This window comes from Carcharodon carcharias, chromosome 10 (genome assembly GCF_017639515.1).
Source record: "Carcharodon carcharias isolate sCarCar2 chromosome 10, sCarCar2.pri, whole genome shotgun sequence".
In the NCBI taxonomy this organism is placed as follows: Eukaryota; Metazoa; Chordata; class Chondrichthyes; order Lamniformes; family Lamnidae; genus Carcharodon; species Carcharodon carcharias.
In genome coordinates this window covers 51501544-51527153 of record NC_054476.1, presented here as the reverse complement: position 1 = coordinate 51527153, position 25610 = coordinate 51501544, and the positions used below count along the sequence as shown (strand labels likewise).

The 25610-nt window shown below is 41.5% G+C and overlaps 1 protein-coding gene across 1 annotated transcript in view; it reads left to right on the top strand.

The window, feature by feature from the left end:
- Positions 1–719: 719 nt before the first annotated feature.
- Positions 720–25610, top strand: part of LOC121283127 (integumentary mucin C.1-like) — a 69773-nt gene continuing 44882 nt past the window's right edge. Inside the window, exon 1 of the mRNA XM_041197263.1 lies at positions 720–781. The gene's annotated coding sequence lies outside the window, so the exon portion shown is untranslated. The remainder of the gene's footprint in view (positions 782–25610) is intronic.

Genomic DNA, 25610 nt, shown 5'->3' with positions numbered 1-25610 from the left:
GCTGTTTAAAAATGGCATCCTTCAAACAGCCCATCTGAAAATTGGCCTTTATGGATTTCACATTCAATTTTAAAATATTAAAAATGTTAAATTGCATGGGTGCGGTGTTTGCTGGTTTACCTTCCTTAATGGAATACATATTTATAACATACCTATGATAAAGATTTTAGTAGCTACTTTACTAGGCTGCTCCAGGTCATTCCTCCTAATAACCAGTCACAAGTTCCTGCCTTGAATCATGCTGGCAGCAGTTTTGCGCGGCCCAGCTGAAAAGACAGGCCGGGAGCAGGAATCTATCACTGGGAAGGAGGCAGACGTGTGCGTCCGGTTCAGACGTGCTGCAATTATTATTCATATACGTAATTGTCATGCGTTGAAAATACAATCGTTTGGAAATCAGAAAGGAACTTGGGACAAGCTGAAGACTCCTCGTCCCCTGCATTATTTCTGTACATCAGTTAAATTGCACCAAGCCTCGCATGTTTTGACTGCTTTGTTCCGTTTGGTTACCTCAGTTTCGCTGACACTCGCGCGCGGGTTGCTGTCGCTTTTTTCCCTCTGACTATCCGAGTGCAGGCATGCGATGACGTTGCAGGCTTTCTGAAGCCAGAGTGCAGGAACCAAAGCTTCCTTCAGGCGCCGAATCCGGGTTCACCGCCAGCAAGCGATCAACTGCGGCTCCGCTCTTTTACCTCAGCACTGGAGGTGTAAAATAGTCTTGCTGCCGCTGACTGCAGTGAGACTTTGCTCAAGTTGGGGAGTTTGATTCACAGCAGCAATGGTAAGTTACAGAAGAAAAAAAAGACTTGAAAGTTTTGCCTGGCCTAGTTCAAGAACTTAATTTACAGAATCTTGGCAGATCTCTTCACAAAAATGATGCCTTTAGTTGTATGAAATGCCTTAGTCTTTCAAAGCTTACCTGATTTAGTAATCACTTTTGCGTGTGTGTGATCTGATGGCAGTTCATAGACGTTTTTATTTTCCACGATTTGCATTCTCGTAGTATATCCCTTCGTCCTTCTTTCCAAAGTAAATATACAAGTATGTTCTGTATAAATCCTGGTATAGATTTGGGTGTTTGTGGGATACTGAAGTCGAATGGCACTTATACACTGAGTGATTTGACCAACACACTCATGAGCAAGCAACAATCATGTTGATCAGTTGAATATTTCAGGTAATCCATATCTGTTCTTCCTCATATTATACAATAAGTGCAATTGTTTATTTCTTTTAGTTAAAATACTTGTTACTGATGCATGGCTTTAACACTGCTTCCTAGTAATTGGCTACTCATTAAATTGCTGTGACATGCTACTGGGCTCTTTTGGTCCTAGAAATCCATGGTGTCTTATGAGTTTTTAATTCATTCATGGGATGTAGGCATTGCTGCTAATGCCAGCATTTATTGCCCCTTCCTAATTGACTTTGAGAATCTGGTGAGTCACCTTCTTAAACTGTTCCAGTACTGTGGTATAGGCACATCCAGAGTCTTGTTAGGGAGAGTGTTCCAGGATTTTGACCCAGTGACAATGAAGGAACGGTGATATATTTCCAACTCAGGATGGTGCCTGACTTTTGAGGTAGACTTGCAGACAATTGTGTTCCATGTGTCTACTGCCTTTGCCCTTCTAGATGGCAGCAGCTGTTTGGAAGGTCCTGTTAAAGGAGCCATAGTGAGTTGCTGCAATGATCTTGTAGATGATACGCACTGCTACCACTGTATTCCAGTGGTGAAGGGAATAAATCTTTAAGGTAGTGGGTGGGATGCCAGTCAAGCAGACTGTTTTGTCCTGGATGGTGCCAAGCTTCTTGAATGTTGTTGAAGCTGCACCCATCCAAGCGAGTGGGGAGTATTCCTTTACCACAATCCTGACTTGTCCCTCCTTAATGGTGAACAGTCTTTGGGAAGTCAGGAGGTGAGTTACTCGGTGCAGAATACCCAGCCTCTGACCTGCTTTTGTAGCCACAGTATTTATGTGGTTTGCCTCGTGACGTTTCTGGTCAATGGTAACCACGAGGATGTTGATGGTGGTGGATTCAGCGATGGTAATGCCATTGAACGTCAAGGGGAGATGGTTAGATTCTCTCTTGTTGGAGATGGTCATTGCCTGGCACATGTGTGGCATGAATGCTACTTGCTACTTAATTAGCACAAGCCTGAATGTTCTCCAGGTATTGCTACCTGTGGGCCTGGACTGCTTCATTTTCTGCGCAATAAGCGAACACCCCACTCCTGACCTTAGGATGGAGAGAAGGAGATTGATTAAGCAGCTGAAGATGATTGGATCTAGAAACTCCTGCAGCAATGTTTTGGGCCTAAGATGATTGGCCTCCAACAGCCACAGCCATCTTTCTTTGTGCTTGGTATGACTGCAGCCAATGGAGAGTTTCCCCTGCTTCACATTTTACTATGATTTTTGTGATTATGCTTTCCTACTAATTTGGGTTACAGAACTGCTGGGCAGCAGGGTCATCAGTGACAAATATCAGAACTTCCCATTGGATAAAAATGTTGCCACATGACAAAATATTAGCTTATGTGAGAAGTTTTCTGTATGTGGGAATAAAGTATTCATTTACTGGTGCTGTGATATAGTCAGTAATTAATTTGGTACTCCGATTCCATAGTTAACTGTACTGTTTCTCTATTTATAAAGTAAGGATCAGTATTCATAAATTTCATTATGCAATGTTCATATTTATTTATACAATATATTGATTTTGAGATTAATTGCAAATGACAAAACCCTTCCTAGAGTGTGTATTTTTTCAGTATTCCCAATATTCCAGAATATGCTGATTTATGTTGGAGCATGGCTTTATCATGGTGGTTTCCCTCGAGTACATTATCCAAAAATATATTATTCACATGTGAACTCTAAGCTGAGTGTTAACCTTTTGAACCATGGAAGGTATCATATCCTGATTTATACTGATCTAAATCCTGTTCTATCTTGATTTCCATACAAGTGTGCTTTCCAGCGTTGCTCACTGGATAATAATAGGGGGACCCTTGGTTTCTTTTTCTCTCCTTAACTAGTAGCTGAGGCCAACTGAAACACTCTTACAGTACATAGGCTAATAGCTTCACTTTGTACTTGGGTCCTTCATTAAAATCTTCAGGTTCTGTTTTTCAATGGCATGCAGTGTTGACTTCTTGATGTTTACAGGCATGTTCTGCTTTTAAAGGTCCAGTGACTTCACAAACCACTGTGCAAAAATAATTGTGTATCTAGTTAAACCTGTCATATTGGATTCCACTTTCTTTTGTGAAATAATGTTGCAGTTGCAGAAATTCTTGCAGTCATGTCTTGACAGCCAGGTTATGTCAGTAATTGAAACATTTCAGACTCTCAAATGGTAAGGTGTGACTTCCATAACTTGCTGCTTAATGCATATTAGTACTTTGCAACTGGTGTGAAGATTGGCGCTGATGTAAATCTACTCCCTTGCAGAATTTGGGCTATCACATTTCCACAGGGGTTAACTAAACATGTATCTTTTGCATATTAATGTGATCAATGTTCATTAAAATTATAATTGAAAGAAATACATGTGTTATTTTTAAAGTGATTTCTGCTTGTGATGTGTCCTTCTACAGGATCATTGGAAGTCTGGTTCTGGTGCTGCACCGGATAATTTTGACAGCTTTTATATATACATGCCTTCTGGTTGAAGAAGTCATCTGTTACAGTTAGTTAAGTTGTGTTTCTGACTTTTGCCTTTGGAATAGATACAAATGTACATCAAAACTTTAACAACACTTCAACACAATATGTTAATGTATAATATTTGTTTGATCCATGCACAAGACGGCCTTTGTGCCTCTGTAGTTTAGGTTTCAACATGAACACAAATCTGGAATTCTGACAAACTGTCCAATCTCATATCTGAACATCACTTTGTGATGTCTTAGAACAGTGTTTCAGCCAACCTCCCAGACTTGTAAGATCACCATCCCTGGATATGGCCAGACCCTCCAGACATGGCACCATAGTGGTATACAGTCAGGAGGGAATGGCATTAGGAGTCCTCAACATTGAAGTCTCATAGCTTCAGGTTAGATATAGGTAAGGAAACCTCCTGCTGCTTATCACCTATTGTCCTCCTTCAGCAGATGGATCAGAACTCCTTCATGATGAACTGAACTTCTAAGAAACACTGAGGGTAGCAAGGGCATTCTGGTTGGAGAACTTCAGCATTTATCACCAACGGTGGATTGGTAGCATCACTACTGACCAAGTCCTGAAGAAAATATCTACCAGGCTGGGCCTGCGTTAAACAATTAGAGGGAAAAACTGTTCAGTTGTTGACTTGAGACTTGTTTGTGACTGATTAAGGACCACGCAAGTACAGACTGTGATTATGAGTGACAATAGTCGTTTGGTAGTACTGAACTTGAGTATTGAAAAAAAAGACATGTAGAAGCTTTTTGTCTTGCACTCATCAGGACACTTCACAAGTATATTAATATAATGGGAAACAACAGTTTATGAGAAGAGAGTGCCAACCAATCAGCACTCTCTTCTCATACAGTTTAGATTGTCTTCACCTTATTTTGGTGGTATTGCGAAGTATCCTGGTGAATGCAAGACAAAAAGCTTTGACATGTTTCTTTTTCTACAATAGGTTTATTAAGTATCAGAAGTTAAACTATACAGTACTTAGCATTAGGTAACAATATACAGTTGAGTCATCTACAACTCTGGTCCTTAACTCCTGGATGGCTGTGGCACTGTCTCTTCAAGTACCCTGTTGACTGATGATCTTTGATTCTTCTCCTGTCAGTGTGCACCAATGTCTCAAAGTGCCTTTATCCTTTCCAGGATGCTGGTGCCTTGTTGCACTAACATGATTAGATTTGGGTTACATCATTGTTCCCCTGTGACCATACGATGGCTCAGTAAGGTAACATAATTGAAATGGAATGAGCAACTTTGTGGACTCGCACTTCTTTCTGTTGACCTCCCTTATCTCTGCCATTGTTCTTCGTGCTAGAAAATATGGTTTTACAATATTTAATCAGACCAAGGTCAAGGTTTTCTCTAGCACAAGCACATGTACAAGTACATCAAAATCATATTTATTTATCATATTTACCTATTATTATATTCAGCAAGTCTTCTTCATTATGCTTTGTGGTTACATTTCTAATATTAAAGCAGCGTGTTACTACAGTGAAGGAAGCACAGCTTGTCTAAACTAGGAGATTTCTCCCCACATCAAGTTAATTTAACAAGTGTCTGCTTATGCAGCCTAGCAGTTTAAATATCCTTCCTCTCTATAAGTATACACAAAGCGGAACAACTTGAACTGACGTCTTTTGCTACTTGAGGATTGTGTAAACATATTGTGGGCTCATTTATTAAGACTAGGCACATGAGAACACGTACACATTGATAGAAAACATGAAGACAGCAGCAGGCTGGTCTCTGCTGACAGGTTGAATTCATACTGAGGCTGGATCACATGGGACACTTCCCCCCTAGTGATGGCATGCTGCGATCCCTTAATGGCATTATTTTTCCTATATTCTATCATGGGATGTGGGCATTGCTGGCAAAGCCAGAATTTGTTGCTCATCCCTAATTGCCCTTGATTGGCTGGCTTTCTAAGCAATTTCAGTGGGCAGTTAAAAGTCTACATTGTCACATGAAGACCAGACCAGGAAGGACAGCAGATTCCCTTTTTCTAAAGGATGTTAGTGAACCAAGTGGATTTTTGATAACTTCATTGCACCACTACTGAGACCAGCTTTATATTCCAGATGTATTAATTGAATTTAAGTTCCACAAGTTACCCTGGTGGTATTGATCTTGTGCCTCTGGAGCATTAGCCTGGGTCTCTAGATTACAAGTCTAGTGACATTACCACTATGCCATCATCTCCCCCAACTGGGGCAGAATAAACAACTTGAATTGACATCTTTTGAGCAAGGCTAACAGTCATGCTCTGTTACTTAGCCTTGGCATAAAAAGACAATTAACATCTTAAGAAGATCATAAAGAACTACTAAACCCCACAAAACTGACTTGACATCACCCTTATCAAACTACCATATATATCTATCCATGACAGTATTGGTAGGAGTGACCACCACACAGTCCTTGTGAAGACGAAATCCCATCTTCACACAGAGAACACCCTCCATTACATTTGGCACTACCATTGTGATAAATGGGATAGATTCAAAATAGATCCAGAAGCTCAGAACTGGACAGCATGAGAATGGGGTCATCAGTAGGAGTGAAATTATGTTCCATTGTGTCAAAATTGTATTCCATTGTTTCATCGTGACAGAAGTGTGCCAGTTGCAGTTCAGGACATTTGACTCTGGATTAGAAGGTTGAGGCTTCAAGTCCCACTCACAGATTTGAGCACAAAAATCTAGACTGTCACTGCATTGCAGTACTGAGGAAGTGCAGAATATGTCATCTTTCAGTTGAGAGGCTAAACTAAGGCCCTTCCTGAGACCCCCATCAACAGTTTTCAGCCAATTAAATTCACTTCATGTGATATCAAGAAATGACTGAGTGCAGCTTAGTAACACCCTGGCAATATTGATGCAGACTTGTGCTCCAGAACTTGCCACCCCTCCAGTTGTTCCCGTACAGCTGCAACACAGGCATCTACCCAACAATGTGGAAAATTGTCCAGGTATGTCCTGTCCACAGAAAACAGGACAAGCTCAATTCGGCCAAATACCATCCCATCAGTACATTCTGAATCATTAGTAAAATATGATGAAGATGTCATCAACAGTGCTATCAAACAGCAGTTACTTAACCAATAAGTTGCTCACTGATGTGCAATTTGGGCTCCTCCAGGAACTCTTGGCTCTAGACTGAATTACAGACTTGGTCCAAATATGGACAAAAGAGCTGAATCTCAGAGATGAGGTGAGAGTGACTGTCCTTGACATCAAGGCAGCATTTTACTGAGTGTTACATGAAGGAGCCCTAGCGAAATTAAAATCAATAGAAATTGGGGAAAACTCTCCACTGGTTCGAGTCATACCTTGTACAAAGAAAGATGGCTGCGAGATGTATCATCTCAGCCCCAGGACATTGCTGCTGGAATTCCTCAGGGCATTGTCCTCTAACTAACCTTCCTCATCCGCTTCATCAATGACATTCCCTCCACCATAATGTCAGCAGTGAGAGTGTTCGTTGATAATTGTACAGTGTTCAGTTTCATTGCAATTCCTCATAATGAAACAGTCCATGTCCGCTTGCAACAAAACCTGAACAGCATTCAAACTTGGGCTGAAAAGTGGCAAGTAACATTAAGCAGGACCACCTGTAACAAGAGAGTATAGCCACCTCCCCTCGACATTCAATGGCATTACATTGCTAAATCCCCCACCATCAACATCCTGAGGGGACATCCTTGATTTGAAATTTAACTGGATCACCTGATAAATACCGTGGCTACAAAAGCAGGTTAGGTGCTGTCCCCTATTCTGGGCTGGTACTCATATCCGGACTCCTCAAAGATTTTCCCCTCTTCTACAAAATACAAGTCAGGATTGTGATGGAATGATGCCTGGATGAGTGCAGCTCCAACAACATTCAGAAGCACGACACCTTCCAGGGCAAATGGACCACGTGATTGGCACCTGATCCACCACCTTAAACAATCACTTCCTCCAGCACCAACATGCCAGGGCTGCTGTGTGCACCATGCACAAGATGCACTGCAGCAACTATCCAAGGCTTCTTCAACAGCACTTGTCAAACCCATGGCCTCTACTGCTGAGAAGAGCAAAGGCAGCAGGTACATGGGACCACCATGACCTGCAAGCTACCCTCCAAGTTCTGGCTTGGAAATATATAGCTGTACCTTCAGCATTGCTGGGTAAATATTTTGGAACCTCTGGCCTAACAGCACTGTGGGTATGCAGCGCTACCTTCTCAAGGACAATTGGAGAATTGAGGGTGATGAATGCTGGCCTTGCCAGTGGCACCCACGTCCCACGAATAAATTTTTTAAAAGTACAGGGCAGTGCCCATAAATAAAGGTTGAACTGTACAACCAAATACATCTCTATTTCTCAATAGCAGTAAAATCTGTGTAATCTGTTCTCACTTCACTCATTTAATTTGTGAACGCTTATCTTGGCATCAAGGAATGCAGAAGTAATGCTGTGTAATAAATGCAGACATTTAAACTTTGTTGAGGCTCCCTGTGTACAAGGTTCAACTGTATTATGTGAGGTAGACAGTTCAAAGTATTATATTCTGTAATCTCAGAGTAGGCACATCACCTCTTTTGCAGCACCTGGACAAGTTTCTAAGAGATAATTCTTTTGGCTCCTAAGAGCTTTCTGCTAATGAAATTGTACTAATCTTGTTTAGCATATCTATTGGAAGCAAAACAACATTTTCTGTTTGTTTAAAGTGAATCCTGTAGCACCACAGTCATCGCCTCTGTTTTAAATAACATCAATAGTCTTTCCAAGACTTTTTAAAATTATTGTTTGCATTTAATAAAATTACCTCCTGCTGTATCTGTGCTTGGCAAATTCTTTTCATATGTTGGAGTAATTTATGCCAGGGTTCTTTATTTGTTTCAAAGTTCTCACAACAGCTTAAAGGGCTATGGCATGCATCATCCTAAGGCCTGAAACAACCTAACCTAAAGATGAATTGTTAACATAAGTTTACATTTTTGATGTGTAATTGCCCCAAAGTATACTTCTGTCATTTATTTTTCTCTATGGTTAAACTACGTCTGTTAATCAGCTGGAATCTTCTTTGTTTCTATAGAGGTGAAGAAGTCTTCCAACACAAGGCCAGATGTACTCACTACTTTGTTATTGAGCGTCATCAAATTTAATTTTGTAGCTATTTTGAAATCTGATAACTCTCAATACAGAAAGCAGTGTGTACAATTGTACAAATGATTGACTGTCATCTGCAGTATTTAGAACACTGATGTCTGTCCACATCCTATGAAAGAATTGAAAAATTAAGAAAAGCAAGCTACTTTGCATCTTTCCTCCTTTATCAAATGACTCTGCAGAAGAACTTAATGTTATCAAGAGATTTTGTTAAATATATATGTTATACAACGACTTATTCACAATCTCCCTTCAAGGGTGGTAGGCAACTTTGAGTTCTGAATAGAAGCATAAATCAAACACATACATTACAAACAATAATACTGTTCCAATTAATTCTCTTTCCAGTCTTTTCCTATTTACAACAACACCTTTTCTCACACCTTTAAGGTAATGAAATGTCCCAAGGCACTTCACAGGATCATTATAAACAAAGTATGACACTAAGTTCCAGGTTTTAAAGAGTGTCTTAAAGGAGGAAAATGAGGTAGAGAGGCAGAGAGGTGTAGGGAGGGTATTCCAGAGCTTAGGGCCTGGGCAACTGAAGGCCCAGATGCCAATGGTGGAGCAGTTAAAATTGGGGATGCACAAGTGGCCAGAATTAGAGGGTTGTCGGGTTGGAGATGATCACAGAGATAAGAGTGAGCGAGGCTATAGAGGGATTTGGAAAAAAGGATGAGAAGTTCGAAATCAAGACCTTGCTTGACTGGGAGTCAAAGTAGGTCAGTGAGCACAGGAGTGATAAGGGATCAGGACATGAGCAACAGAGATTTGGATAACTTCATGGTTACAGGCAGTGGAATGTGGGAGACTAGCCAGAATTGTGTTGGAATTTTGAGTTAGGAAAGGCATGAATGAGGGTTTTAGCAGCAGATGAGCAGAGACAGGAGCAAAGTGAGGAGGTGGAAATAGGCGGTTTTAGTGATGGTACGACTATGCAGTCGGAAGCCCACCTCTGGGTTGAATGATACTCAAGTTGCAAACAGACTGGCTTAATCTCAGACTGTTGCCAGTGAAAGGGATGAAGTTGGAGCTAGGGAATGGGGTTTGGAGCAGGGCCCAAAGACAATGGCCTCAGTCTTCCCAATATTTAATTGGAGGAAATTTCTGCTCATCCAGTACTGGATGTCAGATAAGCAGTCTGATAATTTAGCAACAGTGGAGGAGTCAAGAGAGAGTTGGTGAAGTAGAGCTGGGTGTTGTCAGTGTGCATGTGAAAATTAATGCTGTACCATCAGATGATGTCACCAAGGGCCTGCCTCCGGATGAGAGGTGGGAGAGGGCCAACAATAGATCCTCGGGGGACACCAGAGGTAACGGTGAAGGAGCAGGAAGAGAAGCCAATGCAAGTGATTCTCTGGTTACAATTAGATCGATAAGAATGGAACTAGGTGAGAGCAGTCCCACCCAGCTGGATGACAGTGTAGAGGTGTTGGAAGAGGATGATGTGGTCAGCTGTGTCAAAGGCTGCAGGCAGGTCAAGAAAGACAAGGGGAGAATGTTTATCCTTATCACAGTCACATAGGATGTCATTTGTGACTTTGATAAGAGCTGTGTTGGTACTGTGACAGGATGGAAACCTGACCAGAGGGATTCAACCATGAAGTTCCGGGAAAGATGGGAACAAATTTGGGAGGCAACAACACGTTCAAAGACTTTAGAGAGAAATGAGAGGTTGGAGATTGGACGGTAGTTTGCAAGGACAGAGCAATCAAGGTTTGGTCCTTTGAGGTGAGGGTGATGACAGCGGATTTAAAGAAGAGAGGGATGATACCCAAAGAGACTGAATGTAGGATAACATGGGGCCCTGGAGGAGAAGTTGGGTGATCAACAGTTTTGTTGGAATAGAATTAAAGGAACAGGAGGTACGTCTCAAGGACAAGATGAACTCAGAGAAGCCGTGAGGGGAGATAGGAGAGAACCCAGAGAAAGAAACGAGTTCTGGGGATAGTGTTAAAGGAAATTAGCCAGGTGAACTAGGGAAAGGGAGGGGCACTGCAGAGACAGCTGATCGGATTGTCTTGGTCTTAGTGACAAAGCAGTCCACTTGTTGGAGGTGAGGGTGGAGGAGACAGGGGAGAGGGGTTTAAGAAGACAGTTTGCAGTATTTACTGGTTTACTCCATAACTATATTTATGTTGCAGACTGTAGTTGCAGGAGATCAATTAATTATTGTATATGCCATTTTTTTCTTTCAAAGCTACCTCAGAAGAAATTGGGAACTTTATGCTTTCCATTGTTTTTAATGTGTATAAAAATCAAATCACCTTAGCTGCTAATGGTGCCTTCCTGAAGTTTTGCATTTTAATAATTTTCCATCAGAACAATGGGCCAGGTTTTTAAAGGCAATTCTTGGTAGCTCTGTGAATGGCTATCAAGCCATTTTCTTTTAAATCAAGCCATGCACACAAATACATGCTACAACTGAACATCTGGTGAGCCTCTTCACCTGTGATGAATTGGTCTAGGACACCCAAGAATTTCAGGCCGAGGCTGCCAGTGCAGGTTAAGGCTTCTGACTAAAAACATTGGCATAGTTTTAAACACTGACATAACTCTTATGGTTTAATAACTTTCTCCTAAAATGTTTATTTTTACAGTATTTTATCATTACTGGGGAAAAAGGTTTGTAAGTGCTCAGCTTACCAGACAGGTGCTGACTGAAAGGATTTGCAAATGTTATTTTGAGTAATTTTGATTGGCTCCCCACCTCTTAATTTATTCATATATTTTCTTGACAGTTTACGCTTGATTAGTGAATCCTTATTGGAAATTATATTGATCCTGTTCCTTATATTGACATCCCTACCTCTTCAGGTGTGCTTCACTGCTGTTTTGAGAATAAGAAGTATTCAGCTACAAAAAATTGCGCATATAAACTCATGATGCTGAAGTGTTACATAGGCAGAACTCATACCTTATATACTCATGTAAAAGTCAAATTCTAAGTCTAAATTTTTACCCAAAAAGTAGGGGGTTGACTTTTACATGAGTAATAGTTTCAAGGGGTTGAAATCCACCCTCTCCCATTGTTTCACTATTGCAGAGTTGCCAGGTGGGAGACTGTTCCTGTCAATCCCACCCCCAAAAGTAGCACAAAAGGAGCCAAAACATATTTTAATTATTGAACTTTTATTTATAAATAAATAGCTTCCATGGAGACAGGATTTAATTTATGCATAGTAAATTCATCAAATTTATCAAATTCATCAAAAGCTAAAGCCATATATACAAATTTAGATAATTTAATTTGGTTTTTTTTTCATAGCCAGTTGTCTTCACTATCACCGTTTCTCTCCAACTTTGCTCACCATTGACTGGCATGTCAAAATTCATGGGAATCTCATCCAGATTCCCAATACGGGCCAATTTGTATCCATTATGTTGTCAATGTTTGATTATAAACCGCTGAAATGAGATAAGCCTGTCATCAAGTACTGCTGGGAGATGCTGTGGAATCTTGGTCTTCTGTTGCAGTGCAAAATTGTTTCTTTTCATAAGCCTGGTTCACCATCCAGGGCTGGCTTTGAAATCTGCAATGCCTAATTTTCTTGCTTGTTTCAGGGCAAAGATTCGGATAGATCTGTGAAGAACTGAGAATCCATTCTAGTGATTTTCATTGACATATTTTGCAACTTCATTTTCCAATTCCAGCCACATTGCTACGCTTTCCTCTGTTTGCACATTTATTCTTGGGCATCTACCTAAGCTGTGTAAAGGGCTTCCTCCAGTCTCGAACATTCTTCTCCAATATCTTGAATTCTCTCGCTACTGCCCAATTATTTGTCTGCTCTGCAATCTCATTGACTTGAAGTTTGAACTGGACTGTGAATCTGCTGTTCCTTCTTGATACCATGTTGCTATATTAGAGGGTGGGATTGGTGGGAATGCAGCACGCATCAGTGAGGTGCTAGCATTGACAGCATGTGTTGACATGTGCAGACATGAGGAGCTGAACAACTGCCTTCAATGGTAAGCTATTCTAGGATTCTATCAGTGAATGTGTTTGCCAAAGGGCAAATTTGACTTCAGCGGCAAGCAGGTGGTAAGTACAAAGAGTTTGGATTTTTTGGCCAAAAGTCAGGGGTTGACTTTTATATGAGATCAACCATTACTTGAGAATATGTGGGGCTGAATCTTCTGGCTGGTGTGTGGGTGGCAGAGTCCGCACGCCAGCGCTGAAAATATCGTGCAAGCGTCCCGACGTCAGCACGCGGCATTGCGATGTTTTGGTTGGCAGGCGCTCTATGCAGCGGGATGCATGCCCACCATTAATTAAAGGCCTTGTTAAGGCCATTAACTCTTCAATCAACCAGGATTTTGAGGGGCCTGTGCGAACCTCGGCTCGGCGCATGGGCCCAATGGGCAGTCGGGTAATTGACGGGATGAGGTTTGATATCGGAATTTTGAAATTGTAATAAAGTTTTTGTGTATTTCATTAACATTTCCCATCTCGTGTAACATTTTCACATGAGGGGGACATGTTAATTATTTTTTTAATTTTCTATTTTTAATGTTTCAGTGCCTTTCAGCGATCTCCCCGAGGCAGCACTTTGCTTCAGGGAGATGTGTGTTCTATCGTGCGCATGCACGAAAGAGCACACTCTGGCAGTTGGGGAATCGCTCCCCGCCCACACAGGAAGTGCATAGTGTTTCCCATCGGGTGGCCTGCCCACTTAAGTTGGCAGCGAGGCCTATTTCGGCGGCAGCAATCAGCTGCCCACCCACCACCAAGTCGGTGGGGCCCACCCGCCCATCAAGGGCAAAATTCTGCCCATGGTATGTTAGGTGTAATATTTGTGTATGTGTGATTATATTAATATTACAATTTCTGTAGATAGTTTCTTTCTCTGCAGACATGCACACTATCACCTCCAGCTTTGACAGGCCTGGAGACCAGTTGCAGCTAGCCATGTGTAAGTACCTGATTGAACTCTACCTCACCACCACCTCTTTCGATTCCTCCATTGATACTAAATTATCAGACTGCTTGTTTGACGTCTAGTACTGGATGGACAGAAATTCGCACATCTAAACGTTGAGAAGACTGAAGCCATTGTCTTTTGTCCTTGATACAAGCACTGTTCCTTAGCCACCTTATTTGGTACACACTGCTGTTACTGTGCATTGCTGGTGGGAGTGAATGTTTGTGGATGTGGTGCCAATCAAGCAGGCCTGCTTTGTCCTGGATGGTGTCCAGCTTCTTCAGTGTTGTGGGGGCTGCACTCATCCAGGCAAGTGGAGAGTATTCCATCACACTCCTGATGTGCCTTGTAGATGGTGGACAAGCTTTGGGGAGTCAGGAGGTGAGTTACTCATCGCACAATTCCTAGCCTCTGACCTGCTCTTGTAGCCAAAGTGTTTATATGGCTAGTTCACTTTCTGGCCAATGGTAACCCGCAGGATGTTGATAGTGGGGGATTCAGTGATGGTAATGCCATTGAACATCAAGGGGCGATGGTTGGATTCTCTCTTGTTGGAGATGGTCATTGCCTGACACTTGTGTGGCTCAAATGTTACTTGCCACTTGTCAGCCCAAGCCTGGATATTGTTCAGGTCTTGCTGCTTTTGGACATGGACTTCCTCAGTATCTGAGGAGTCACGAATGGTGCTGAACATTGTGCCATTATCAGCGAACATCCCCACTTCTGACCTTATGATGGAAGAAAGGAGATTAATGAAGTAGCTGAAGATGGTTGGGTCTAGGACACTACCCTGAGGAACTCCTGGGTCAGAATTTTTCGGTCAACAAGTGGGAGCAGGGCCTGTGGTGACGTCTGGTGACATCGGGCGCTACCGAACTGTCAAAGGCCTATTAAGGCCATTTAAAAACTAATTAAACTAATAAACTGAGCTCCCGTCCAACCTTAATGTTGGCGGGCAGACGAAGAGCCCAGGCGGCCTTCGTATTTTTCATGGAACCTCATCCACGGGTGGGATGAGGTTTCATGAAGTGTTTATAAATTGAATAAAATTTTTTATAAAAATTCATTGACATGTCCCAGCTCATGTGACACTGTCATGTGAGGGGACATGTCTTAAAATTTCTCTTTTCTTTATTTAAATTTTTAAAACTTAAACTAATCTCGCTGAGGCCCCGACTCACAGAATCAACCCACCAGCACCACCACCACCACCACCACCACACACACCCCCCCCCCCGCCCGCATAGGGAGTGCACAGTGCTTCTGAGTGCACGTCACGCTTGGCAGGCCTTAATTGGCCCGCTCACGTAAAATGGCGGTGCAGGCCCAATCGGGGGCGCGATTGGGTCCTTGCCCACCTCCCGCACAACTGTGCTGACAGGGGGAAAATTCTCCCCCTGCAGTGATGTCCTGGAGCTGAAATGACAGACCTCCAACAATCACAACCACCTTCCTTTGTGCTAGGTATGACTCCAACCAGCGGAAAGTTTTTCCCCTGATTCCCATTGACTCCAGTTTTGCTAGGGCTCCTTGATGCCACACTTCGTCAAATGCTGCCTTGATGTCAAGGGCAGTCACTCTCACCTCACCTCAGGAGTTCAGCTCTTTTTTGTCCATGTTTGAACCAAAGCTATAATGAGGTCAAGAGCTGAGTGGCCCTGGTGGAACCCAAACTGGGCATCATTGAGCAGGTTATTGCTAATCAAATGCCGCTTGATAGCACTGTTGATGACCCCTTCTATTAATTTACTCATGATCGAGAGTCTGATGGGGCAGTAATTAGCTGGGTTGGATTTGTCCTGCTTTTTGTGTACAGGACATACCTGGGCAATTTTCTACATAGCCGGGTAGATGCCAGTGTTGGAGCTGTACTGGAACAGCTTGGCTAGGGGTGCATCAAGTCCTGGAGCACAAGTCTTCAGTACTATTGCCAGAATATTGTCAGGGCCTTTGCACTATCCAGTGCCTTCAGCCGTTTCTTGGTATCATGTGGAGTGAATTGAATTGGCTGAAGACTGGCAACTGTGATGCTGGGGACCTCCGGAGGAGGCTGAATTGGATCATCCACTTGGCACTTCTGGCTGAAGATTGTAGCGAATGCTCAGCCTTATCTTTTGCACTGCTGTGCTGGCTCCTCCATCATTGAGGATGGGAATATTTGTGGAGCCGCCTCCTCCAGTGAGTTGTTTAATTGTCCACCACCATTCACGACTGGATGTGGCAGGACTGCAGAGCTTAGATCTGCCCCATTGGTTGTGGAGTTGCTTAGCTCTGTCTATCACTTGCTGCTTATGCTGTTTGGCACACAAGTAGTCCTATGTTATAGCTTCATCAGGTTGACACCTCATTTTTAGGTATGCCTGGTGCTGCTCCTAGCATGCCCTCCTGCACTCTTCATTGAACTAGGGTTGATCCCCTGGCTTGATGGTAATGGTAGAGTGGGGGATATGCCAGGCCATGAGGTTACAGATTGTGTTCCAGTACAATTCTGCTGCTGCTGATGGCCCACAATGCCTCATGGATGCCCAGTCTCGAGTTGCTAGATCTGTTCGAAATCTATCCCATTTAGCACAGTGGTAGTGCTACACAACATGATGGAGGGTATCCTCAATGCGAAGGCTGGACTTGGTCTCCACAATGACTGTGCTGTGGTCACTCCTACCGATACTGTCATGGACAGATGCATCTGTGGCAGCAGGTTGGTGAGGATGAGGTCAAGTATGTTTTTCCCTCTTGTTGGTTCCCTCACCACCTGTTGCAGACCCAGTCTAGCAGCTATGTCATTTAGGACTCGGCCAGCTCGGACAGTAGTGGTGCTACCGAGCACTCTTGGTGATGGACATTGACGTCCACCACCCAGAGTACATTCTGCACCCTTGCCACCCTCAGTGCTTCCTCCAAGTGATGTTCAACATGGAGGAGCACTGATTCATCAGCTGAGGGAGGGAGGTGCATGATAATCAGCAGGAGGTTTTCTTGCCCATGTTTGACCTGATGCCACGAGACTTCATGAGGTCCGTAGTCAATGTTGTGGACTACCAGGGCAACTCCCTCCCCACTGTTCCGCCACCTCTGCTGGGTCTGCCCTGCCGAGGGACAGGACATACCCAGAAATGGTGATGGCATTGTCTGGAACAGTATCTGTAAGGTATGATTCTGTGAGGATGATTATGTCAGGCTGTTGCTTGACTAGTCTGTGAGACAGGTCTCCCAAATTTTGGCACTAACCCCTCACCACCCCCCCGCCGGGTGGGTTGGGCCATTTCAGAGGGCATTTAAGAGTCAACCACACTGTGGGTCTGGAGTCACATGTGGGCCAGACCAGGTAAGGACGACAGATTTCCCTCCCTAAAGGGCATTAGTGAACCAAATGGGACTTTTACAACAATCATTTCATGGTCATTAGACTTTTAATTCCAGATTTGTAGTGAATTCAAAATCCACCATCTGCCGTGGCGGGATTCAAACCCGGTTCCCCAGAGCATTACTCTAGGTCTCTGGATTACTAGTCCATTGACACTCCTACCAGCAACAATACCACTACGCCATTGCTTCCCCTTAATATACAGGGGTGGCAGGCCCAACTCCATCCAGCACCTCTCCCAGCCCGAAACAAGGAGTTCCCCCAAGGCAGGTGCCGTGAGCCAGAAAATTTCCTGACTCACGCTACCTGCCTTGGGAGTGAAAATTAAAGCCTAGGTTTAAGACATAATCATTAAATGCTGACAACAAAGAAGTACCATAGAAACAAACATTAGGCACTCATGCATGCTTCGATATTAAGATCCGGTTGCATTGAAATGTTTGTGCAGAGTGTTGTTGCAAAGTTTTGTGAGTCTGTTTCATCATCATGAAATATTTGTGAGTTAGCTGTAAGATTTAAGGTACGATTTGTAGTGGGCATAGGCAGCTGCATACAGATTTATTAATACAGTGGCAGCCTTTAAAAGGAGGAGAAGACCTATATGAAAGTTTGTCAAATAGCTCCAAGAACCCAGATTTTGTTGTGCACTGCAGCATCTTCAGGCTTTTCCTGTTCCTGTGCAATGGGGGCCTTCCTACTACTGGCTTTCAATGAAGATGCCGGTGTCAGTTGGCCTTCATCCTTCATGATACATCCTCCTTGTAGGATGAAGTTGTGCAGAATGCAGGCTAATGCAGCATTCCCTGAAATTTTAAACAGGCTGCTTTGTAAGACCCAACAGATCCAGCCAGGCATTCAAACTATTGATGAATACTCTGGTGGCTGTTTACAGCTCATTATTGAACTGATATTTTGGATTGGAATATCATGAAGATGTCAGGCACTATGCCTATGGAGGATAGCCTTGATTAGTCAGGGTTTGTCATCCTGGGTCAGGTATTGGAGTGGACTGTCATTGCTGGTTGTCTCTGAGCCCTGTGTTTACAGTGAGCAGGAGAAAATATTCTGCCACAATTGCCACAATCGCTGCTATACAGTACATAACGTTGTGGGGAGAAAAGCAATAAAAAAAATTGAGAGATCGGCTGAAAAACAGGGTAATCACACTTACTGAACTTATAAATTCCAGATACAACCAGGCCCTAACAGCCTTGGACACTGATTGAGTGTGTTCAGTGGTAGGTGTATGCAAATATCTAAGTGATGTTATTAGAGCTGGACTAAATATATTCAAATCAAGTTTCTGGTTTTTTCAGATTGGAGCTACTTGCATCCACAAATTCCCCCAATGAAAATATGTAAAATGGGATAGGTCCCATGTGTGCTGGATCTCCACCCCTGCATGTTACTGATAGAAATATTCATCCTAGATTTTCCAAAAATCCAAGGCCAAGATTTTCAAAAAGAAGTATAAGCATTTGCTAGTGAAAGGGTTAATGTTTCTTCACAAAACTGGAATCTCTGACTCAAGTAATGTCATTATGAGCTTTCTGGAGCAGATGATTTGCTTTCTGCATGGCAGATCTTTTCATATGTACAGCTAACAGCAGTCTTGATCTTTATCTTCTGTCGCACAGCACAGTTGCACTTGGCATATACACTGGTAAAGCAAGTTATTATTTGCACAGGACTGCATTTTCTGTGATAAGTTTGTACTCTAAGAATGTGTAAATAATGATTAAAAAATTATCACGTGATCTCAAAATGTTCCTCCGGAGGAATTTCTGATTACATTTTATGTATAGGTATCAGTAGCATTGGAAGATATAGTTGTAGCTTGGAAGAAAGAGCTGTTGATGTGTCAGGAACAGGTGTGAAGCAATCCACTGAAAAGTAGTACAGTCCAGTCTGATCAAATAATTCTCTAGTTGGCTTTAATGGTACTAATGGCTGGTGATTGGGTGATTTCCATGCGCTCTTTTTCTTCACCCTCCCCATTTTGGAGCGTTCTCAGAAGAACTGTCCTTATTCCATCCCTCTAAGTCTGTGGTGCTTTTGTAAACTGCATCCTCTGGAACAAGGTAATTGACTGACTGAAAATTACCTGTGCCCTTCCCTGCTAGTTGAACAACTGGTGATATTAATTGCTGCTCCTCTGTCAGGTCACTGGAGAATCATTACAGTTACAATTATGGAATTATAAGGCAATGTAGAAATGCACATCTAACTACCCATTTTGACCTACAGCCACAATACAAAAGCTCCCTTGGATGTGCCATTTAAATAACGCCAGATGCCTTGAATTTTAAATGTGAGTAAATTGATTTATCCAAATCCTCACTATTTAACATATAGCTTGGTGTTGTCTCCATTTTCTCTCTGATCATTTAATTCCATTTACTAGTAGAATTTCACTGAGTACCTTCTATCAGGGATAACAGATTATATTGTCCCTTAATTTTCTGTCCCATTCTCTCATATATTGTAGACAATTAACCTTTAGACTGTTTAATAACCTAAAACTTAGTGTAGCCCAAGGATTATATTGCAGCGACTGGAAATTCTTTCTTTACATAGCTTCTATGTGTGAGTTATGAAGTCCAGACAGCAAGATGTTTAACTTCCAATGACTCATTGAATAAATATCCCTCATTGTATGGTACATAGCCAGGAAGTCCCAAATCTGATCTTGGCCAGTGCGAAATAAGCAACTTCAGTTGTAACAGCAGTAAATGTGTTATAATTAGTTCAGTTATGGGATTGAATGCATTAAAATATCAGAGTTCCCACTTCTAATCTTTGTCTTCTGTTAGAAGATCATGGGTAATGGGTGAGGACAAAATCTGGCTCAGCTTTCCCACGATCAACAGCTCACATAAGAATGTTAAGTTGCCACAAGGTTGTTGCCACCTGATGAAAAGTACCCAAGCTTGAATCATCTCTTTCAAAAGAAGGGGAAAATTGGAAGATTCAACCTATCTTGGTCACATGAATTCTGCAGAAGCTAAATGAGAAGCAAAAATGTATCTGCTGGAAAATGTGAAAGATAAAACACTGGAAACACTCATTTTCAACACAGAAAAGTATAATTTTTTAGGGGCCAATTTCAAAAAAATGTGAAGATTTCCTGATTTCATTCCAGACAATATAATTCCATTTGAGTCTGTGTATTTGTGTGTTTGGTAACAGCAGCCTTTGATTTTAAGCATAAGTCTTTTGGCCTTGACAATTCCATTGTTATTCATGCAAGGGCACAAATGGATCTCCTGGGTGTTAGCTCACTAATTGGGCACTATGTTATATAATGTACCATGTATTATTTTGGAGCTCTTAGTAACCTGTCACAAGATCATATTGTTATAAATAGGCATATATTGCAGTCAGTTAGTCATTTTTGTTGCTGGGAAAGATTTGATGGGATCACTAAGAAATAACTGACATTTATTTTTAAATGCTTTCTTAAATATAAGTATGGCACAAAAATTCCATTGCCGATAATTATGCCAGGCATATCTAAATAAAAATATTTCTTAGGTTTTCAAATATTTGATGTTGTGTTGTGTTGACCATAAATTATTTTGCACGGAAATCAGAAACCAAGGGAACTTTTTGTCTTGGAGCTGCATTTACAATGCACTTGCGACGTCTTACTAAGATGACGGGAGTTTTGAGTTGCTGCCTGTTTATGAATTATGCCGCCAGCACATGGCAGGAATGTTTCAGGTATAAGAAGAAGCAGCATGATTTGTATATTTTTGTTATCAAAACTGCTTTGCTGTGGATTTCAAATCTGTCTTGCTATGTCTTCTATAGTTTTCTTTCATAATGAAATATGAGTTTTAATGCATTTGACTAGAAAGAGATTTTAGCATGATTTTGCTTGGTTAAATGAGTTATGTGTTAGGATCAGATCTGCTCCAATTTTTAAAAAAAGCTATAATATGTGTTATTGACATCAAATAAATGTTAAAATCAATAGATGGTTATTTGTACTCATGTCCAATTTACTATATTACAGCTTACCTAGAGCAGGGAGCTCAGGTTGTGCAATGCCACTTGTCCGACTGCCCTTTTTCCCCGAGTAGAACACTGCATAGGAACATGTATAATTAACTCTCTGCCTGAATAAATAGTTACTGATTGAATGAGTCAGGTAAAAGATGCGCTACCCTAAAACATAACTTAATTTTTAATAAATGATACCAAGTGGCAGAATATTTTGGGATACTAATACCAGAGCTACTACATATGAGCATAAGAAATAGGAGCAGGAGGAGGCCATTTGGTCCCTCAAGCCTGATCAGCCATTCAATTATATCATGGTTGATCTGATTGTGGCCTTAACTCCATTTTCCTGCCTACTCCCCATAACCCTTTTATCCCATTTAGATCAAAAACCTGTCTAACTCAGCCTACATTATATTCAATGACCCAGCCTTGTGACACTCCACTAGTCACAGCCTGCCAACTTGAAAATGCCCCATTTATCCCTTTTCGCTTCCTGTCCATTAACCAACCCTTTATCCATATTAATATACACCCGCCCCCAACTCCATGAGCCCTTATCTTGTGTACTAGCCTTTTGTGCAACACCTTATTGAATCCCTTTTGGAAATCCAAGTAATATCTACTGGTTCTCTTTTATCTAATCTGCTTGTTACATCCTCAAAAAAAGCTCCATAAATTTGTCAAACGCTATTTCCCTTTGCTATGACCATAGCTGATGTTAATGCTGAACAAGCCAGGTCTCAGAATGAAATCTTCCTCATTTGCTCGTAATTTTATTTTGTATTGTAGAAACGAGGAGGGAAAGCCATTGAACACACCGCATTCCAGCAATAATTTTAAAATTTGAAGCATTAATATGTTTATTAAAAGAAAGAAAAGATAAAACAAACACACATAAGGTAAAAGATACACAGTTAGAAAAATCTTACAAAAATAACCCCAAAATTGCTTTATCAAAGTTACACAATAAAACTATCTTTTTGGCAACAGCCCTCATAGACTCTTAACCATAAAATCCAGGAAATATTACCCAAACCAAGAAATTGTTTTAATTTTTAAACAGGAGTGCAATCCACGACTTCCCAGAACAACTCCATGCTGATGTGGATTTTCCAAAGGGAGATTTTTTTAAAAAAAGCTGTTTTGCAGGACAGTCTCCTGGCCCAAAACTGAGTTGCTTTTTCCAGTTACAAAACTTTCACAGCTTTTTCAGCACACTCCAAACACGCAGGAGTTGGCTTTCAGCAGGACTGCTCCCCACAGCAACTCACCATAGCTGAAAACCACTTTTCATAAATATCCTTTTCACCCCTTTCATCTTAGTTCTATTGTCTTCAAATATCCCTTTGAAAACTCAGGTTCCCAAATATTAAAACCTTTCATGTTGATATTTTCCCTCTATTTTGTGTCAGTAAAATTTAAAACGCCTGCCCAGTTTGCTCACAAATTTCCTGTAAAATGTAACTGTTCTTTTATACCTTTGAGACTTCTTTGAAATATAACAGTTACACATCAATTTCAACACTTATCTCCCAGTGCAAATTTGAGATCTACTCTGTTTACTTGTAAGTTAAGACCCATCATAAGGCCTCATTACAAAATGCAATAAGATAACGCCTTTAGTCTTTAACCCCTTAGATTTCTGACAAACTAATCTGACAATCACAGACAATCTGACTCCAACAGCCTCTCCTTTGATTAACCCTGGACACACACAGACCCAGCTTTACCCTTACCTACACAGAATATATGCATAAACAAAGAAATATAAAAATATACACATATCACCACATCTTTCACAAAACCATGCTGACTCTGATTGATTGTAATACGATTTTCTAAATGCTCTGTTACTATTTCAATGTCTTGCTACTATTTTCTTAATAATGCATTCCAGCATTTTCCAAATGAAATATTAAGCTAACTAATCCATATTTTCCTGTTTTCTGTCTCGTTCCTTTCTTGAATAGTGGTGTTACATTTGGAGTTTCACAATGCACTGGGACTTTTCCAGAATCAAGGGAATTTTGGAAAATTATAACCAATGAATCCGCTATCTCTGCAACCACTTATTTTAAGACCCTAGGATGTGGAAATCTGGTCCTGCATCTCTGTCATGACACACACAATGGCAGCAGTGTATACTGTTTGCAAAGATGCACTGCAGGAACTCACCAAGGCTACTTAGACAGCACCTTCCAAAGCCACAGCCTGAATTTTGCCATTGTCAGGCGGGGGCCGGTCGGGGAGCCAATTAAGGCCCTGCCCTGCATGGATCGCGAGCAGCAACACTGAGCGCTGCTTGTGCAGGCGGGGGGAGGAGGAAGAGCCGGGCCTCGCGCACAGTTTGTGCATGCGAAAGAGTACTTCAATCTGCCTGGGGCACGGAGCTGCCTCAGGGAGATTGAAGCTGTTTTTTAAAAAAATAATAAACACAGTAACTGTGACTGTGTCAGATGAAATTGGACATGTTTTTAATGTTAAAATAAAGGTTTTATTTAATTAGTATTAGCTTTAGGAAACTTCACACCCGTGGACGAGGTATCCTAAAAAATGTAAAGGCCACTTGGCCTTTTTGCCTGCCCGCCAACCATTAGGTTTGGACAGGCAGCGTAAATTTAAAGTTATTTAAGTCATTAATTACCTTAATAGGCTTTTCAATTATTGGCGGAAATGCAGCCGACTCCGGCACGCACCCACCGAATGAAATGTTGCGCAAGTACGCGATGATGTCGGGATTCGCGTCCAATGTCAACACGCGTCATATTATGTTCTGGCATGTCGGGCACACGCCCAGATGCCAAAGGTAAAATTCTGTTCCACGACTGTAACCATCTAGAAGGACTAGGGCAGCAACCAAATGGGAAAACCACCACATGCAAGTTCCCTTCCAAGCCATTCACTATCCTGACTTGGAAATATATCGCTGTTCCTTCACTGTCTCTGGGTCAAAGTCCTGGAACCCTCTCCCTAACAGCACTGTGCATGTACCTACGTTACATTGACTGCAGCGGTTCAAGAAGGTAGCTCACCACCACCTTCTCAAGGACAGTTAAGGATGGACTATGAATGCTGGCCTAGCAAGCAACACCCACATCCCATAAATTAATTTAAAAAAAGGTCCAGGGGACTTATCAGCCTTAATTCCATTAGTTTATCTAGAACTTATCCTCTAGTCATAATGATTGTTTTAAGTTCGTCCCTCCCTTTTGTCCCTTGATTTTAGTGTCTTCTATCATGAAGACAGATACAAAACACTTATTCAAAGCCTCTGCCGATTCCTTGTTTCACGTTATTAATTCCCTAGTCTCCTCCTCTAAGGGTCCAGTATTTACTTCAGCTACTCTCATCCCTTTTATATTCTTGTGGAAACTCTTATTGTCTGATTTCTTTCCAGTTTACTCTCAAATTCTAATTTCTTCCCATTTTTTAGTCATTATTTGCTGGTTTCTAAAATTCTCCCATTCTTCTGGCCTACCACCAAGCTTTGCAGCATTGTGCAACTTGTCTTTCAATTTGATACCATCTTCAACTTCCTTGGTTATCCACGGATGGTGCATCCTTCTCATGGAGTCTTTCTTTATCGATGAAATATAGCTTTGTTAAGAGTTATCTACTAAAATGTCTGCCACTGTTTACCTGCCCTCTTACCTTTTAATCTATTTTCCCAGTCCAACTCTATCTGCATGCCTTTGTAATCACCTTCATTAAGTTTGAGACGCTAGTTTCTGATCCATGTTTCTCAAACTAAATGTGAAATTCTTGCATGTTATGATCACTCTTGTCTAGAGTATCCTTTATTATGAGATCATTAGTTAATACTGTCTCATTATACATTACCATATCTAAAATAAGCTATTCCCTGGTTAGTTCCACAAGGTATTGTTCTAAGAAACAGTCGCAAATGCATTGTTATGAAATCATCCTCAAGGCCTTCTTTGCCAATTTTATTTGTCCAATCTATATGAATGTTAAAATTGCCCACAACCATTGCAGTACCCTTCTTACAAGCCCCCATTTTCTTGATTTATACTCTATCTTATAGTGTAGCTACAGTTAATGGCCCTATAAACTACTCCCATTAGTTACTTCTTTCCTTTACTGTTTCTTATCTCCATTCAAACTGATTCTACATCTTGATCTTCCAAACCAAGATCATTTCTCACTACCATTCTGATCTCATTCTTTATTTCAGAGCTACACCATCTACTTTTCCTTTCTCCCTGTCTTTCCAAAATGTCAACTACACTAGAACATTAGGTTCCCAGCCTTTGTTACTTTGCAACCATGCTTCTGTAATGGCTATTAAATCATACCCATTTATTTCTATTTGTGCCATCAATTCATCCACTTTGTTACAAATGTTATGTGCATTCAGATAAAGAACTTTAATTCTGCCTTTTAACCATTTTTTCCTATTCTGACCCTATTTGCGGGTGTACTCTGTCCCTTCTTGACACACTTTGGT